Raw genomic sequence first — 18,992 nt, forward strand, 5'->3', positions numbered from 1 at the left:
ATAGGTTGTTCTGCTTTCGGTAGCCTCTTCTTCCTTGCTGGTAGATAATCCTTTCTTTGTCTTTACCAACAGATCTGCCTAAACTTCTTTACTCATCTCCACTGATTTCATTATATGGACATTTTGGGGCAAAGTGTCCCACTTTACCACAGTTAAAGCATTTGAGTGGTAACTTTCCTTTATACTTGTCAGATCCTCTCTTGAGCTTTCTGACAAATTTTGCTACCTCTGCATCTGAGTTTTCACTGGATCCTTTATGAGCAACCTCTTCCTTGCCCTTTTTGGTGGAATTGAAAGCTGCCTCTTTCCTTGAGGATGCTTCACCGGTTGTTCTCATTTCATAGGCTATTAGAGAGCCAAATAGCTCATCCATTGTGAAGGTCTTCAAATCCTTGGCTTCCTCTATGGCAGAAACCTTAGTATCATACTTAGATGTGAGAGATCTAAGTACCTTCTTGACAATAATCTCATCAGCAATTTCTTCTCCAAGTCCTCTATTGATGTTCACAATTTCATCTATTCTGTGAAGATAGTCTGCAATCTTTTCTTCATCTTTCATCTTGATGCCTTCAAGCTGACCTCTTAGAGATTGCAGCTTGGCCTCTCTAAATTTGGCATCTCCTTCAAATAACCTTTGCAGTTTATCCCAAGTCTCCTTGGCGGATGCACAGTGCATGACCTTGCCAAACTCATTATTAGACAGCCCGCTTAAGATAGCATGTTTAGCCTTTGCATTATTCTCTCACTCCTTCTTAGCATCTGGATCAGTGGGAGGAACACTAGGGACAGTATATCCATTCTTGATAGACACCCACACATCAAAGCCAAGGGAAGAAATATAAGTCTCCATTCTTCAACTCTAGAAAGCATAGTTAGATCCATCAAACATGGGGGCTTTTGAGGAGGCAGACTCATTTCTTGCCATTGTGTTCTTTGACCAAAATCTACCCAAGCTAGAGAAAGCTTTAATCAACCAGGAACCTAGGCTTTGATACCAATTATTGAACAAAATGTACCACTGAGAGGGGGCTGAATCAGTGGTTCTTCAAATGTTTGCCTTTTAAACCAAGCTTGGAATACCGGTTATCCACCTAAGCACTAAGCTATCAAACCGGTAAGATAAGAGAGGATATCAAAAGAGACAAACACACAAATGCATAACCCACAACACTAGATGTACGAGGAAAACCCAATATGGAAAAAACCTCGGTGAGCAATGTTGTTGGAGTCTATTGCTCCAATCCAGCCTCACAATGAAACAACAGATTACAATGATTTAGGGCAACAAACCAAGGAGCACCAACCCCTGCACCAAGCTCCAACTCAGTGATATATAATGAAATACAATTTTGATACAGTGATAGCACCTAGTTGCAAATGAGTTTTGCAACACCTGATCAATGGATTTATGTTGGTTAACAAACTCCTCTTCTTCACTGGTTCTCACACTGTCGGTTATCAGATTACTCTCCTTGGTCTCTCACTAGTTACTCCCAGCCTCTCTTCTCTCTTCCTCGGCCTCACACTCCACTGTGTCACTATTGGATGCCTTCTTAACCAATCACTCCTCACCGGTTTGCTTGATTGTTAGAACTGCAATAGTTTACCGGTTACTTTGTCTCTATCGATTAGACCCTCTCGCTGGTTCAACTTGCTAACACACACTGTAACTCCCTGAGAAAATAACTCTAAGACAAATTATCTTTCTTGATTAGGCTCTCTTCTCTCACACCTCATATCAAGCATCAACTAACTTCAGTCTCAAGCTGACATGTTTATCGTTTAGGGTTCCCACCAAAACGACATTCAAACGATGTCATGTTAGGTTTTCCCTTCACCAACTTGATCCGTATTAGATTTGATCCAATCTTCTTTTCTGGACTGATAATCTGCATGTCATCGATCAACACCGCCAACCCCTCGCATTCCAATGTGTGTTTTCTATATTTGGATGTCTGCAACATGTTTTTCTGTGTTTCTCTGTCAAACGCCATTAATGGTTGTTGTTTCCTTCGACAAACGGGTACAAAGATCATATCTTCTTGCAAGGTCAATTCAATCACTTGCCACCTTTTCCTCCTCAAGCTACAACCTTCTGCCATCCTCCCATAATTTGTGGGTTCTTCAGAAAAGCCAACCTTCTTACTGATTGTTACATCGATAAATACTTCACCAACCTCTGCGTGATCACCACATGGCTTCCACTTGTCATCCTTGTCGACATCCACCTATGCTTGGTTTGCTATGACGGTTTGACATCCTTCACCGACCAAGATTGACTACCGGTTTAACTCACCTTACCGATATAACCTACCTTCACCGATGGTCCTTCATACCTGTTGACCTCTTCTCTATCGATGGATCAACTTGGCCTTCCATCAAACATGTTGGTCCTTCTACTAAGTCCATTTACCGACAGCATTAAACTTCTCTGTGTATACCAATTCACATCCTTTAGTTCTTCTTTTGCTTGCTTGCTTTGCCTTGCCGGTGGTTCTACTTTACCGATCAATGATGCATTTCATATGTATCGGTAACATACCTATCTGCCTGCTTACACACATATGGATTGACATCATCATGTCTTACTTCAGCCATACGGTCACTACTACTTACTCACCGGTGACCATGCCAAATAGTTGACATCAATGACAACCTAATGCCAATAATGCCAATAGGAAGTTCAACCTTAGCCTCAAATAGACATTGTTCTACCCGAGCTCTCAACTTGTTGGCATATTCTACACTCCAAAATTTAGCCATGAAACCAGCTCTTTTAGGAAATTTAATCAATATCCTAGGTGAAATAAAAAAATTTGTGGCTCCTGTATCTATAAGCACAAAATTTTGTGTCTCTTGTATCTATAAGTACTGTTATGGGGTTCCCATACAACATAACTGGAGTCTTGACTGGAGAGAACTAGTATTCTACCTATCAGTTATCCATCGGTGCATGTATCCTCAGCTGAAATGTTGCATGTTGTGGTGGCAGAGGGTTTCTCTGTGGTTGCCCTCCCTAAGTTTTTGTCGAGCACTGATTAGCGTAGTATTCACCTTTAAATGTATAACACCCCCCAAGAGGTCCTCTCTTCTTTGTCCCTCTATTAATTATCTCACTATCCTTTCTTGAATTATTGAACCCTTTCTGATATCCTCTAGATTCCTGACGACTTCCCTTGAACCTCTTACCACTCTTACTGTTATGTTCATACATATCTCCCTTCTTTTTAAAAGTTTGGGAGGACTGAGACCATTTAACCTTCTTCTTGTTTCCATCTCTGATAGAGGCATCTTTTCTGATTTTTTGCTCTTGTCTAACGACCTTCTCATAGGCTTCGTCCATTGTGGTTGTAGTCAAGACATCTATTGTTCCTCCTATACGATTGTTAAGACCCATGATGAATTTTCTATTTCGGTTATTTTCATCAATCTAGAATTGGGGTACATATTTGAGTAACCGAGTAAACTTCTCCAAGTATGCATTTATGGAGAGTTCCCCTTGTCTCAGATCTCATAAATTTGTTAGTTTTTGCTCCAAAAAGAGTTGTGGCAGCCATCTTTGCCTAAAGACCTCCACAAACCTATCCCAGGTTACATCGACTAACCTTAGGCCTAATTCGGCCTTCTTGTTTTCCCACCAACCAGCAACTTCTGCTGTCACTTGGTAGGCTCCCCAAACCACTTTCATGTTTCACGATGATATGACGATTTATGTGACAAGTTATCATAATGGAGAAGACTCTAGGGAGAAGACTTGCCTTAGGTATTTTGTACATGAAAGAGCTAGAAAGCTGATCTAGTTGTGCATGTAAGACTCTAAAATCCGACTTGATGAACACCTTGTGCAAGGAACTTAAAGGTTGTCATATATTTGTGCATGAAAGACCAAAACTTTTGACCTGTTTGTGCACATCAAGCCAAAATTTCTGACCTAATTTGTGCATAGAAGACCCCAAATGCCGCCTAGCTAGAGGTAAGTTGTACATGCAAGACCAAAGTTTCCGATTTGCTTTTGCAAGCAAGATCAAATATTCCAACTTGGAAAAAAGTTGCGTAGGCAACATCAATAATTTCGTCCAACAAGATAAGTTGTGCACATCAAGCCTAGAATGTCGACACACTTGTACAAATCAAGGTTAAAATACCAACATGATCTTGTGCATATGGAGGTAAGAATGTTGACTCAACATATTTGTAAATGAAGAGAACAAATTGCCAACTAGCAAATTTGTACATACAAGACCAAAATTGCCGCCATGATTGTGCATATAGAGGGATAGATGCCGACACAATATCTTGTGCACATGAAGCATAAAATACCGATCAAATTGTACATGAGAGATGCAAAATCCCGACCTCACTATGCATGCTCAAGGCAAAATGTCGATCGGTTTTGGGCATAGAGCCCCCCAAAATCCGATCGGATTGTGCAGAGGAACCCTAAAATACCGCCAAAGAAGAACTCATGCGCTCAAGTGATTAAGTTGGCCAATAAGAACACAGAGATCAGGCACATCAAGTAAAAGGTAAAACATTTCATTGCAATGCCAAGTTGGCTATCACTTGAAGAGAAGCACCCTACTCATTGGCGCCTATAAGAGGAGGTCTCACAAGACAATCAAAACATCATTCATAGCAATCTTTCCAAGTGATCTTGATAGAAACCCTTCAGACAGTGCGAAACTCATTAAGATCAGCGAATTTGTTGATCATTTCATTGATCAAACTCCACATCAAGGAGGTGCGATCTTGATTTGGAAGGTTTGAGCTTGAGAAAGAGGCTTGTTTCATCCATTCATTAAAGACAACAACAACAGGTCTGAGCAAATTTCCATGCATGATCGGACCTGTAGCAAACATAAAATCAGACCAAGAGAGTGAGCAATCAAACCTTGAAACATCATTTGATCAGACAAAATCAGACATATAGAGATGAAGGATAGGTAATGTTAATATGTACTATATGATGTTTGATATCTTCTTGTTTGTTTTGGAGGTAAAGGGGCAGGTCTGATTGTAGGAGGACCAACGTGAAGATGGGGATATCAGAGACACATTTCGCAATCAAGAATCATACCAAAGCAGGATGAGTCTATGACATGATGAACATGGAGAAGTAAAAGAATAAGATCATCATCAAGATCTCTATTTCATCAAAGCTCTCATCACATTATGGTGACACAAGGAGGTCAAGGCCTTAGGGCATGAAAGAAAGATAACATAAAGGATGAGAAGATGTTCTACAATCTTGAATTTCTTCCCGAAATCCAATAATCATTGCTAGTACACCGAAGGAGGAACCTCAATAAGGAACTTTGAAGCAAAAATGATGCATGGTTTAACATCATCAAGAGGTCAACCAGTACGAAGACAAGTTAATCAAGGCAAGTCTAATCAAGTTAAGTTGATCAACACAGGATTAGCAAGCAAAGATAGAGGATTGACTTGACCATAATGATGCTTCCCGTCATCATCACCATATTGAGCAAGCTTGAGATGTTGAGTATCAAGAGATATTGCTCGAGGCATCAACACTTGCTTGTGATTTTGAGTATCAAGTCTACCAAGCAAATTGTGGTGGTATCCTAGTCATCATTCCACCAATCAAAGGGTTCCACATCAACATGTTCAGATGCAATGTACCTGACTCACCCATGGAAGCACAAACTTCAAGATACCTAACCTAATTTCCTATTTGTTCACATTCAATGGATGACATGTGTCAAATTAAATGTAATTTTCTCATTGGACAGAGGGAGTTGTTGTAACAAACCCTAATTAGGGTTTTCATCTTGTAATCTTGGCCATTGATTGTGAATCAACTTGAGCCATTCATTGTAATGAAACTTCTATATAAGGCTCAGTTTTTTCATTTGTAAAGGTTAACAAAGGAGTAGTAGAGTAAGAAGAATAGAGTAGAAGATAGAGTAGAAGCTGGATTAGGAGAAGTCAAAGATTGTTGCCAAGACTTTGTTGTAAAGAGCATATGATTTCATTGAAGCTATGGTGAATTTAATGTGTTATTTCAAAAAGTTGCATGGTCTCTACTTCTCAATTCATTTTCATGCTGTTTAGATGAGTGAGAGAACTTTGTAAATGATCAATGGTGAAATTTATACATCCATGCCACTAGCAATTTGTTGATTGTAAGTTCGCCTTGTGTGATCAACTAGAATCCTTAAATGAGCTTAACTTCAATTGATATTCACACTTTGATATGCATTCCCTTGATGGTATCTTTGTTGTTAATAGTGATTTGAACATCATTTTCTCTCATTAGAAGATCGCACTAAGCTTTGTGGAGTTGTTGCTTTGCATGTCAAAGCAAGGCTTAGTTGAGTTTCACCAAAGATTGTCAGCGTTCCTACATTCTTAGGATTATATTAGACTCCTTAAACCCTATCTCTTTTGCCCTTTTATTTTCCAAGCAAGTAGTTAGAATCTAAGTTCCAGCAGCATTAAAGAAAGAGTTCAAGTATCAACGTAAGTCCACCTTGTGATCCCAGCAATATCACATCAAACCATTGAGCTATCCATACATCAAGACCTGACTATAGAAACCTTGGAGTCGTCTTGGTTGATCATATAATTCAACATCCAAGAAGATTTTGATCAAGAGAGGATAGAGTACATTTGGTATTGTATTCTATGTTAGAGGTGTCTAAAAAACACATCACACACTAATTATCGCTCTGAAATTTTGAACTTGATATTTATTGAATACTTGGTTTGGAACCTCTTAGTGCAATTAGAGAAAGAAGTTGACAAAAATTTTATAGGAACTCGTTCTATTTTGAGTAACACTCTTGGCATCAATATGGGAAAAGAATAAAACTTAAGTGCATTGACACTTGGAACAATTTGCCATTTTAAAGCACATCTAAATAGACATGGTGATTGTGAGAAATAAGATTAAAAGCTAGGGTTCACATTGATGGGATGGTAGCCAACTACTCGGAACCAACCAAGGGATTGTTTATGTTGGGGAAGCGCCTAAGGCCAACGCTTAAAAAATCAATTGAATGGTTTGCTATCACTCATCCCTGAAGAGCCGAAAATTATTTTATGTATCAGTATGCATTTAAGTCAGATATGTTGAATCGTCTGGATTTTGTAAACCATTTCTAGATCCTTGGCACTAGAAACTCCTCTAAAATTTTCTTTCTCATTAGCAGAATCTATATTCAAGACAAGGTGATTGTGAGAAATAAGATTAAAAGCTAGGGTTCACATTGATGGATGGCAACCAACTACTCGGAACCAACCAAGGGATTGTTTATGTTGGGGAAGCGCCTAAGGCCAACGCTTAAAAAATCAATTGAATGGTTTGCTATCACTCATCCCTAAAGAGCCGAGAATTATTTTATGTATCAGTATGCATTTAAGTCAGATATGTTGAATTGTGTGGATTTTGTAAACCATTTCTAGATCCTTGGCACTAGAAACTCCTCTAAAATTTTCTTTCTCATTGGCAGAATCTATATTCAAGACAAGGTGATTGTGAGAAATAAGATTAAAAGCTAGGGTTCACATTGATGGATGGCAACCAACTACTCGGAACCAACCAAGGGATTGTTTATGTTGGGGAAGCGCCTAAGGCCAATGCTTAAAAAATCAATTGAATGGTTTGCTATCACTCATCCCTAAAGAGCCGAGAATTATTTTATGTATCAGTATGCATTTAAGTCAGATATGTTGAATTGTGTGGATTTTGTAAACCATTTCTAGATCCTTGGCACTAGAAACTCCTCTAAAATTTTCTTTCTCATTGGCAGAATCTATATTCAAGACAAGGTGATTGTGAGAAATAAGATTAAAAGCTAGGGTTCACATTGATGGATGGCAGCCAACTACTCGGAACCAACCAAGGGATTGTTTATGTTGGGGAAGCGCCTAAGGCCAATGCTTAAAAAATCAATTGAATGGTTTGCTATCACTCATCCCTAAAGAGCCGAGAATTATTTTATGTATCAGTATGCATTTAAGTCAGATATGTTGAATTGTGTGGATTTTGTTAACCATTTCTAGATCCTTGGCACTAGAAACTCCTCTAAAATTTTCTTTCTCATTGGCAGAATCTATATTCTTCCAGATTCATTGGAAATGTTTCTTATTGGTAATTAGTGGTTTCCTGGATCAAATAACAATTATGTCTTTCATATTTCCGGTTCTTCTTTTCTTAGTGTTCTGATATCCTACCCTTAACACACCTAATTGAGCTACTGGACTCCAGCTCTAAAAAAATTGAATTGAAATTAAACGGCTAACTTACCAGCAACTACACAATACTAAACGTAGTACCGAAGAGAGAAAGCATCAATATGCTGGCCAGTGGAAAATGGACATAGAGCAATACTTAGGAGAAACGAAACGAATAAAAGAATGACCAACAAAATGATTAAAAAGTACATGTTTAGATACTGTTACCTATTCAGCATCTGGTGTTTCTTGAAGAAGCACATCCATGTTTCTGGCTGATCTGGGACCTTAGACATCTCTATTTCTGACTGTGCAATGTCCTTTTTCCAACATCCACCTTTCATTTCCCTTACTGTAATAGTCTTTTTAAGTAAATTTCTATTTTTGTAAATCATACTGGTATAAACTTTTCATAGAAAAGAAAAATTGAAATCATTAAAGCACAACCTTAGGATCTCAACAAAACCAGGCATCTGGAAAATATAAATATTAATACATTCATTGATATAAAATGTCATAAAATGGCAAAAATTGCAAACACAAGAAAACATCGTCTCCCAGGTAGGGGGAACATAATTGGCTTCATAATTGTCCAAAATTGTTTCAAAGCTAGCAACAAGTCACTCACCAAATTGTGATTCCATCTAGAAAATCTACTCACTTGAGAAAAAGTTAAATAACCTTTATAAATGGCCAATGGATATCTTTTAAGGTAGCCAATTGACACTGACACAACATGGGACATTATTGGTGTCTATTCATTTGTCGTTGGTTGTTAAGCTCTGTCGGAACCTTCATAGGTGAGAAATATGTTTGCTAAATGGCATTGTCTTTCACTTCTGCAGAAATATAAATTCTGAGATTTTGTCTATTTGCACACATTATCAAAATTGATGTCCAAATCTTAAGAATCCCCAAATTAGGAAAACTGCAACAACATATATATGTTAATAATATAGTCATAGAGATTTTTTCCCATAAAACCATTTAGTTGATGTCCAAAGTAGTGTTATATCTCAACTCATCCAAGTGCTTGATCTGTTGAGATTCGTTTTCAAAAGCAAACTGATGAGGTAGTAGCCTTTGATCTGATTGAGGATGATATAAAGAATTTTGTACCGAAGTACTTGTAAAAATCCTGAATAATTCTATCTAACACATTCTAGTTAGAATTGAATTTCAATCACCTATCTTAGGAGTGTAATGAATCTTTTGAACATGCTCCATAAGAATGGCTCCAATGTGCTTCCAGGAAATGGATGAGTGATACGACAAACGGTTGTATTTGGTAAGCCTGTCTACCACTATACATTCCTCAATTAACAACCTTCACTCTTCTGATTCGGGAATGATTGCGAGGAAGTCCATGGACACTTGCTTCCAGCAATAGCTTGGAATAGTCAATATTTGCATTAGTCATGGTGGTAATTTGATTGACTCTGCCTTATTATACTCGTAAACCGAACACGTAGACACAAACTCCCAGACATCTCCTTATAATCCTTTATGAAAGAAATTCTGCTTGACCTTCTTATTAGTTGTCAACAATTCTCGGTGACTATGTATCAGAATTGTAACACGAAAATGTAACTTACCCAAAACAGTTAAAAAGAGCTCAGATAGAGTATGTTCTACTACTATTGTCACACAAACTACTCTCTGCACCACGATTCTTCCTCTACAAGCAACCAAATTCTCTAACTTATCACTCTCACATTCCTTTTCTAGAGTTATATTTGTGTTTCCTATTTATAAACATTTGGATGTGTAATTTCATGCACTAAAAAACTCCCTTTGGATTCCAAATTCTGTTATTGCTTATTTGCTATGTTGCAGGGTTCGCCAAGTTTAGGGCCCGGTACTGGTCCGATTTGTTTTGAGTTTGGGTTTTGCTTCGGTTTGCCTTTGGGTTCAACCAGGGTTCATACTCGGGCAAGCTGGTTCGTCTAGAGCGAACTTAGGGGGAACCTGGACACCTGGGTGCCCAAATTTACATTTTTTTTTTTTTTCAAAATTTTATAAAATTTATAACAATGAGTTCAGACTTGTAGATTTGTATGATTGTTTTGCAAGTTATCATGCAGGTTTAAGACTTTAAATTATTAAGAACAACAACAGACAATTGATAGATTTATTCAAAAAATTTATGTCTGAAGCAAGATAAAAAAGAACAGCAAACAATTGAGTTCTGACCTCTTACTTGTTAACCTTATACAATGCACTAGAGCAATGCTCAATCACAACAACAAAATACTCATGCATTAGCTCATTCTGATTTACAATCCTCAGCTTATGAAAAGCAACAAAAATATTCAGTTTCCTAAGCTCACTTTCCTAACTGCTCATTCTTCTTCTTCTTCTTCTTCATCTTCAATGGCATTAGTCATTTCCGTGAAAGACTCTTGCTGTTATTCTTGATTGCTATTGCATTTATTCTTGACTTGCAATTAGTCTTCTTGACTGCTATAGCAAGAAGAAGAAGAATCCATTAGATGATTTAAACTTAGTATAAAGTTCCAATTGTTGCAAGTTGAATTTTAACTTAGTATAAAGTTCCAATTGTTGCAAGTTGAATTTTGAAACAATGATACTTGAATTTGATATATCATTTAATATTTCGATGTTGAACTTGAAGTATATGATGTTATAATGGTATGAACTATGACATGATTCTAATATATATATATAAATATATATATATATATATATATATATTACATGTTTTTTAACTAACAAACCCAAACCCTATTTCAAAAATTTTCCGTACCGACAAACCAGTTCTTCGAACCCGAACTTGAACCCAAACCCGAACCGACAACTTAACTTATTTGGATCCCAGTTATGATCATAAGCTACTTCTTCGATTGTCTCTGATAAGCCTTTTTCATTGTGCATCTTGTTGCTGTGATGTGAGACTGAAGTTAAGTGTGGTGTAAGTTGCACCCCTCTTGAACCTCATAAAGATCGTTGAAAGAACTTGTGGCTAGCCATTTTTATAATCTTAATTCTTTTGTCACCTAGATTGGTTCCTCTACGGATTTTGGCTTTTAAACCTCAATTTCATGTTGAATCACATCCCATAACTAAAATTTATAAATCCTAACAGCTCATCATTACTCAACTTGTTAACCTTAGTTATCAACTTTTGGTGTCATTGTTATATTGCATTACAGATCTTGGGGTTAGTTTTATTAGCTGCTTGAAATAAATCCTTGATCCATGCATTTCCATATTGGCCCCACTAAATTACCAAAATAAAAAGTTGGATTGTCTATATATTTGTATTTTAGGTATCCTTCTTATGAAATATGTCCTATTGGCGTCCACTATTTCTCCAGCCCCAAGTTGAGTGCGTTAACTTGCACTTGACTCTCCTGTGGGATTTGTTGAAGCCGAATATATTTATCATATTGGTTTACCCATCACATTATATTTTTGCCATCAAATTTAAGATCAATCTTCAGAAGATTTTTTCTCGTCCCAAAATTGTTTTGGTTGATTTTATCTCGTCCCAGAATTGTTTTAGTTGAAACTAATATTTTGCATACCTTTTGAAAGAAAGTTAGCACTGCTAGATAAAGGATCGGTACTTAGATGAGCTTGTTATAAGAGCAATGGCAATGTATGAACATTAGCCATATCTAGCTTGATCTTGAATGCCTAACATCTCTCCTTAGGTTCTTTTCTCAAGCTCACAAACCTTTGGATTTTTTCTCAATCTCTGCAACCTTGAAATCTGTAGATCCTTCCAATTGCTGCTTGACCTTTGTAAAGTTATGCCTGATGGCATCTTAGATGATGTTGTGCATATCATCCATTTTGTGGCATTCTCTGTTCATTGCTTCTCAGTTGTCAATTGTTTACAATTTGTCTGTTTCTTATTTGGAGTACTTTGCTTGGGATACTTTTGACTTTCATCGGTGTCTGTCCATTTTTTTTCTTTGGCTGTGTTATTCTAGCCATAGCTCCACAACCAATATATATCAAAGATATGTACTTTTGTGATCAGCTAGATAAAATAATTCGATCAAATAGGTCTCTTTTAAGGGTTTGATAACGACCTGAATACAACATGGTTTTCAGTGGCCCTAGGTGGTTGTGATCATCTTGCCAAGAAAAATATTGTGATAGGTATTTTCAGCAACACTAACTCCTCACGTGGCCAACTTTTTTTGTTACCTAGAATGCTCTGATGAAATGAGAAGAGTTAAATCCTTATGTTTTATTGATAGTCTACATTTATTTGACAAGACCTCAAGCTGAAAGACATGACTTTAGTGGGTTCCAGAAAAATGATAGAAAGAATGAGTATCAAAGTCTGAGGAAAAAGAAAGGTAGAAAAGATAAAATAAGTGAGCTTAAGAATCAAAGTTAGAAGCTTGAACTACTTTCTGTATTTGCTCACTTAAAACATGTTAAAATGTATGCCAAAAGGTTTATCTACAAGGTTTGAAAAAATCATTCTTGGTCCACAGCAAAATTCTGCTTAAACATTTCTTGTTATGCATAATTTTATACTTTCACTGTGTGTGTGTAGCCATAAGTAGGATTGCACTTTGCAACCAATAAAGAGTGACGAACTGTTAGTCACAATCTCTTGCAAAAGGCAATATTTTCAACGCATTGCAGAAATATAAATGTATCTAGTATGGACTTGTTTTAACTTGTTCTTGTCTTTTAGCAGGATCTTGAAAGCCCGCTGCTGGCAAATACTATAAAGCACATATATATTTGCATTTTCAAATTTCAAGTAGTACTTGTTAGTTTTTGGTAATATTTCTTGCACATTGATACATCCCCAAACTATGGTTGCATCATGCATGTACCCATCGTTGAGGAAAATGGACTTTTTAAGCGTGGGGACAGCAAGCATATTCAGTGTTAACTAATGAAAAACAATAAAGCTATTTCACAATTTGGTCCAAATACTGGTGTCTGTGTTTGAATTGAAATATATATTGAGTTATACTCCATAATAATAGATTTAGATTACAAAATTTGTTATATTAGTCTACTGCTGTTTTGCATATAGACATACAGCTTTTCAACCATTGAAATTAATATTGGGTGGGTCATTGCAAGACCAAGTCATATAACTTAAAGCAACCTTGTCATCCTTTTGTGAAGAATAATTCTTCTAGATTTGGATTCATGGGTGGATGCCTGCCCATGTCAAAATGGGACGCCCTCAATCCATTTTTCAGTATAACATGGCAAGTTCTTAAATGGTCTCCAAATCATTTGTACATCATGCAAGCTTAGCCTCGTTTTTAATTAGCATGTTAGATGTTATCTGATATGAATGGTGACTATAGGGCTGTAGTAGCATTTGGATTGGAAGCCTTAATTGGAAGACACGACATATCAAAAGGTGTTATGGGAAAACCATGGGATTCAAGGAATGCTCGTGATCTTATTCAGTATACAGTTGACGGCCACAAGATAAGTGCATGGGAATCAGGGGAGCTATCGTAAAATTCAAATTTTATATTTTCCTATGCATATAAAGCATTTTGAGCAGGCGAGTGAATTTTATAAAAATTAAAAAACAATCAATAAGAAGTGAAAAACAGGAAACGAAATTTTTGTCTCATAGCCAATTAATCGAACACTCTTGCATTAACAACCACTCAATATACAAAACCTATATCTTCCGATTGTAACAAATTTAACAAAACACATCGAAAACCAACAAAACAGGGATAAGCACATGTAGATTTCAAAAGATCCACGAGAGTTACCAGATTCTTGGTTGCATGGATCAATCGAACAAAATAAAGTGCAAAACAAAGAATAAAACTTTTAAACTCACAAATATTTACAGAAACCTACAAAATCTGCTATCGGGTACATCAAAGACTATCATTACAATATCCAATATTGGGTATTCTGTCAAAACAAAAATATCAAAACACAAAACCGTTTAAAATTCAAAAACAAAAGATCACTAACCAGGCGTTGTACCACTGCACTAAATGAGAACCCCAGAAGTTTGCAGGTCACATTGTTTGGTCCGTACTCATGGGAGAGGTTTTAGAGCAGATAAAACATTGCGTGTAGTAGATAACGATGAAGTGTAGTGGGTAATGGTGGAAAAAAACATCATGTATCTAAAAATCCCAAAAACGTACCATTGAGCAACTTAATACTCTCCTTGATGAAAACCCGGGAAAAAGCAAACTCAAAATTTGAAAAAATACTATAACAAGTGTCATATAGGGGAAGAGTACCAATAGTTGAGCATGTAACAATTGTTGTGAGGGTTGTTGATACCTTTTATTTCAAAAATTGAACAAATAAAACCTATTGTTTGAAATAGAAAATATCAATTTTTGTTAGGAAATGTACCAACAATTGTTAGGAAATGTACCAATAGTTGTTAAGAAATGTACTAATATTGTAAAAAGTAACCAATTAGGTGAAGCCATATCAGCTGCACAACTATTGGGGTCTCTTTTGCACGCCTATTGGTCTCACTTTTTTGGGGGGTTGTTTTGGACACCTTGGCAACAAGCATGCTGATGTGGCATCATATTTGATGATGTGGCCCTGAAACCTTAGTTATAAGCAGGGGACTTGCCAAGTAAGTTGCAGTAAAAAAATTGGAGTGATTTGAAATTTCCAAGTAGGATTTTGAGAAGCGCGAAGCTAGGGTGCACAACTACTGGGTCCTTTCCCCTAGTGGTCAGTACTTGCCTTTTTAGTATTGCAATAATAATAATTCTTTTTAGAGTTAGGTTGAATAATAATTTGAATTAATAATATATTGTTACAATATATTAATAGAGTGCCTACAATTGTAATATAGTTATAAACTTACAATAATATCTATAACTAATTAAAACCTTAACAATAACCCTAATTCTAATTTTAACATAATCTGTACCCTAGCCCAAATTTTTAACCTAATTCTAACTCTGTATATAACATTAAATACAACCCACGGCCCCCGGTCTAGAACCTGCGTTGCTGACACTATCTGCCACATCCTCTGTTGGTCCCACTGTGATTCCTCTGTCCATTTCGTTGGTGCCTCAATTTGACAGTCCTCCTTTGGAGAGCCCTCGGGACACGAGTGTAGTTTCAAATTTTGACCCTATTCTTATCTTGTCGATTGTTCTATCCTCGGAGCCTCTGACTGGCAACGCGAATCTCAAAGGATGGAAGAACGCACTGGTCGGAAAGTCGGACACTGTGGACCCCAACTTTGTCCCAGTTTACTCACAATCTGAGGAGAGAACGTCTTTTGAGCTTCTTGACGTAGTCTTGGACCGCATTTTGCAGAACATGACTAACACTCTGGTGGGGAAGTTCTTCTCCTTGTGCCCCACGGTGGAGATGGTCCAAAAATGGGTCAAGGACAAATGGAAGTTGAAGGGGAGTGTTTCTGTCAGTGCTATGCATGGCGCCCTATTCCTCTTCAAATTCACTGTCGAGGAGGATGTTGCCCATGTCCTATCTGGTTGTTGGTCCTATGGTCGTAATAACCTCTCCCTTTGTCGCTAGAAGGCTGGCTTTGATCATGCAGCTAACTTGCAAAAAATTGCGTCGATATGGGTTTGTCTCCTGGGGCTCCCCCTTGAATACTGGGACGAATCCATCTTCAAATGGATTGGGAACTCATTTGACCACTTTGTAGGTGTTGATGAAATCACCAGATCCAAATCATGCATGGTCTATGCTCACTTTTGTGTCCAAGCTACTGTGAGCAAGAACCTTCCCAACTTCATAACCCTTAAATCCAGGCTAGGCAACTAGACTCAAGCTTTGGTTTATGAAAATGCTACCCTCTTCTGCTAGAAGTGTTGTAAATCGGGGCATGTTATATTTCAATGCAAGGCTCCAACACCCCCTCTCCTCAAGCTCAAGGGCCTGACCCTAGGGGAGGACCCAGTGCCAAATGCTCCTATTATTCACCATGACCTTGCTGTGGGGCCTGTTATCCCCCCTACTACTGGCCCGAACCTGCCTCCCTTGGTTGTTGAAGATCCAGTTATTGAAGAATACCCATTTGCTAAGAGTGTCATCAACCTTCTCCAATCTCCTGCAAAGATTGTGGACAAAGCCTCTATTCCGGCCTGGATGGTCCAATGCATGTCCTCGACGGCCAGCTTGGTTTCTCTAGCTGGTCAACTGGAAGATGGCGAGATTGCGAGGGACCCCTCTCTCGTCCCGGAGACAATTCGCTCTCCGTTGGTGGCTCCCCCCTTGAACCAGGGCTTATCTTCTCTTGGTGCCTTTGGTGCGTCATCTAGTGGTTGCATGACCCCGGCTGATGAGGGTTGGATTACTCAAAGACGCAAGACCAGGACCGTTAAGCCTGACATGGGGACAGATCTCAAAGCGGGACAGTCATTGTAGAGACTTTCAAGACAAAAGGAGGCAGCAAGGGACATTGCCAATGGCAGGCAGAGGACCTTGGAGAGGACCATAAAAGGTAAGAAATGAAGGTCCTCTCTTGGAGCATGAGGGACCTAAACAACCCCCAAAAGAAATATGCTCTAAAAAAATGCATTTTTAAAAATAAAATTATGGTCCTTCTTCTTCAAGAAGTTAAGATGTCTTTGTCCTCCTTCTCCATGGTGGCTGAGAAAATCTAGTCAGGTGCTAAGTTTGTTATTAGTGAGGCTACTGGAGCCTCTAGTGGTCTGGTCACCATGTGGGACCCCTCCCATTTTTTTGGCAGTTTTCTCTCCTCCTTGGCCAGCCTTTTGGTTTCTGAACTCTCCTCCCCGATGGACTCCTGCATCCTTGTTAATGTTTATGCCCCTAATGTCCGATTTGGTAGATTAACACTCTGGAATGATATAACAACTCTAATACAAAATGATGCCAATGCTCACTGGCTGATTGCGGGTGATTTCAACTCCCCTTTGATTCCCTCTGAGAAGTTGGGAGGCCTTCCTGAATACTCTGATAGCATGACAGATCTAGCTGATTTCATTGGCAGAAATGGGTTAATGGATGTGGAACTATCAAGGCAAAAATTCACTTGGTCCAATCTTAGAAAGGGAAAGGATCTTATCTAGGTCAGAGTTGACAGATTTCTCATCTCGGGTAACTGGGGAATTGGTCCAGCCTTGAAGCTTACTGCCCTCCCCAGAACGGTCTCTGACCACAACCCCCTGCTCCTATGGAATACCACTAATGCTGCTAGGAGGAAGTATCCTTTTCGGTATGAAATTATGTGGAACTCTCACCTTGAGTTCAAGGACTGCATTAAAAGATGGTGGAGAACCAACATATCTAGTACTCCTATGTTCAAGATTGCCCAGAAGCTCGACTTGGTCAAAAGAAACGTTTAGGGCTGGAACAAATACACCTTTGGGGATATATTCAAGCAAAAAAAGGAGCTCAACAGTAAACTGACTGCTATACAAGAGCGTATTGACCAAGGTGACTCCCTTGAAGCCACCCATATGTAAGAGGCAGCCCTCCACAAAAAATGGAAGGAAAATTCCCACAAAGACGAACTATATTGGAAACAAAAATCCAGGGTTCAATGGCTCAAAGAGGGTGATAAAAATACTACTTTCTTCCACAGATCTGCTTCTATCCATGGGCGTAGGAACCACATATCTTCCCTCATGGACGACAACAATCTGGTAGTCAACGACATTGATAGCTTGGGTCATTTGACTACCAACTACTTTGCAACCTTATTTTGGGATGATGACGATGGGGGGGACCCTACGGGGGAGGACCTTCTTAACTGCTTCCCACCACCCCTCTTGGTGGAAGATAACAACCTCATCTTAGCCCCTGTCTCTGAGGAGGAAGTCAAGTCTGTTGTTTTTTCTATGGGCCTCTTCAAAGCGCTGGGTCCTGATGGTTTCCCCCGGGCTTTTTTTCAAGATTTTTGGGATGTGGTGGGCCCTGATGTTGTTTTGGCTACTGGAGATTTATTCAGATCGGGAAGGCTCTTCAACAAACTCAATCACACCTTCATTGCTCTTGTTCCTAAAACGCAGGAGGCATCTTCTCTCAAGGACTTCCGCCCCATCAGCCTCTGCAACACTATTTATAAAATCTTCAGCAAAGTTCTTGTCAATAGGCTCAAACCTTTTTTGGATCCTTTGATTAGCCCATCCTAGAAGGGTTTCATTCCTGGCCGACAGATTCTTGATGCGGTCATCTCTACTCATGAGATTATTCACTCCATGGATAAATGTCATCAGGTGGGGATGGTTCTCAAGCTTGACATCTCCAAGGCTTATGACAGGGTCAATTGGAACTTCCTCTTCAAAGTTCTCAGAGCTATGGAGTTTGGAGACAAACTTATTAAACTTATTGGGGAATGCATTTCTATTGTCACCTATGTTGTGCTGCTAAATGGGAGCCCTCTAGAGAAATTAAGGGCCTCCAGAGGGCTGCGGCAAGGGGATCCTCTATCCCCCTACCTTTTCATCATACTTGCTGAAGTGTTGGCCTATAACCTAAACTTTGTGGTTCGCAGGGGTACTTTGTTGGGCATCAAGCCTGCCTCTACGGAGCCCCCCAATGTTCTACAACAATTTGTTGATGATATGATCATTTTTGGTGTCTCCTCTGTTTGGGAAGCTAAGGCCTGGAAATCCTTTCTTAATGCCTATGCTCTGGCTTTTGGCCAACACATTAACTATGATAAGAGCAACATTTACTTCTTTCACACTAATTCCCAACTCCAAGATAAAGTCTGCAGAATCCTTGGCTGTGAAAAAGCCTCCCTCCCTGGCACCTATCTTGGACTCCCACTGATTGTTAAGGATGTCTCTAATTCCTTTTGGATCTCTATCCTTGAAAGAATGCAGAAA

At 38.6% G+C, this 18,992-nt stretch overlaps 1 long non-coding RNA gene across 1 annotated transcript in view; it reads right to left on the minus strand.

The window, feature by feature from the left end:
- Positions 1-14,361, minus strand: part of LOC131070861 (uncharacterized) — a 45,762-nt gene extending 31,401 nt beyond the window's left edge. Inside the window, exons 1-2 of the long non-coding RNA XR_009112414.2 lie at positions 14,152-14,361; positions 8,428-8,551 (exon numbers count right to left, since the gene is read on the minus strand). This is a non-coding gene — a long non-coding RNA (uncharacterized LOC131070861). The remainder of the gene's footprint in view (positions 1-8,427; positions 8,552-14,151) is intronic.
- Between the last annotated feature and the right edge of the window lie 4,631 nt (positions 14,362-18,992).

The sequence above is a fragment of the Cryptomeria japonica genome, chromosome 1 (genome assembly GCF_030272615.1).
Source record: "Cryptomeria japonica chromosome 1, Sugi_1.0, whole genome shotgun sequence".
Classification (NCBI taxonomy): domain Eukaryota; kingdom Viridiplantae; phylum Streptophyta; class Pinopsida; order Cupressales; family Cupressaceae; genus Cryptomeria; species Cryptomeria japonica.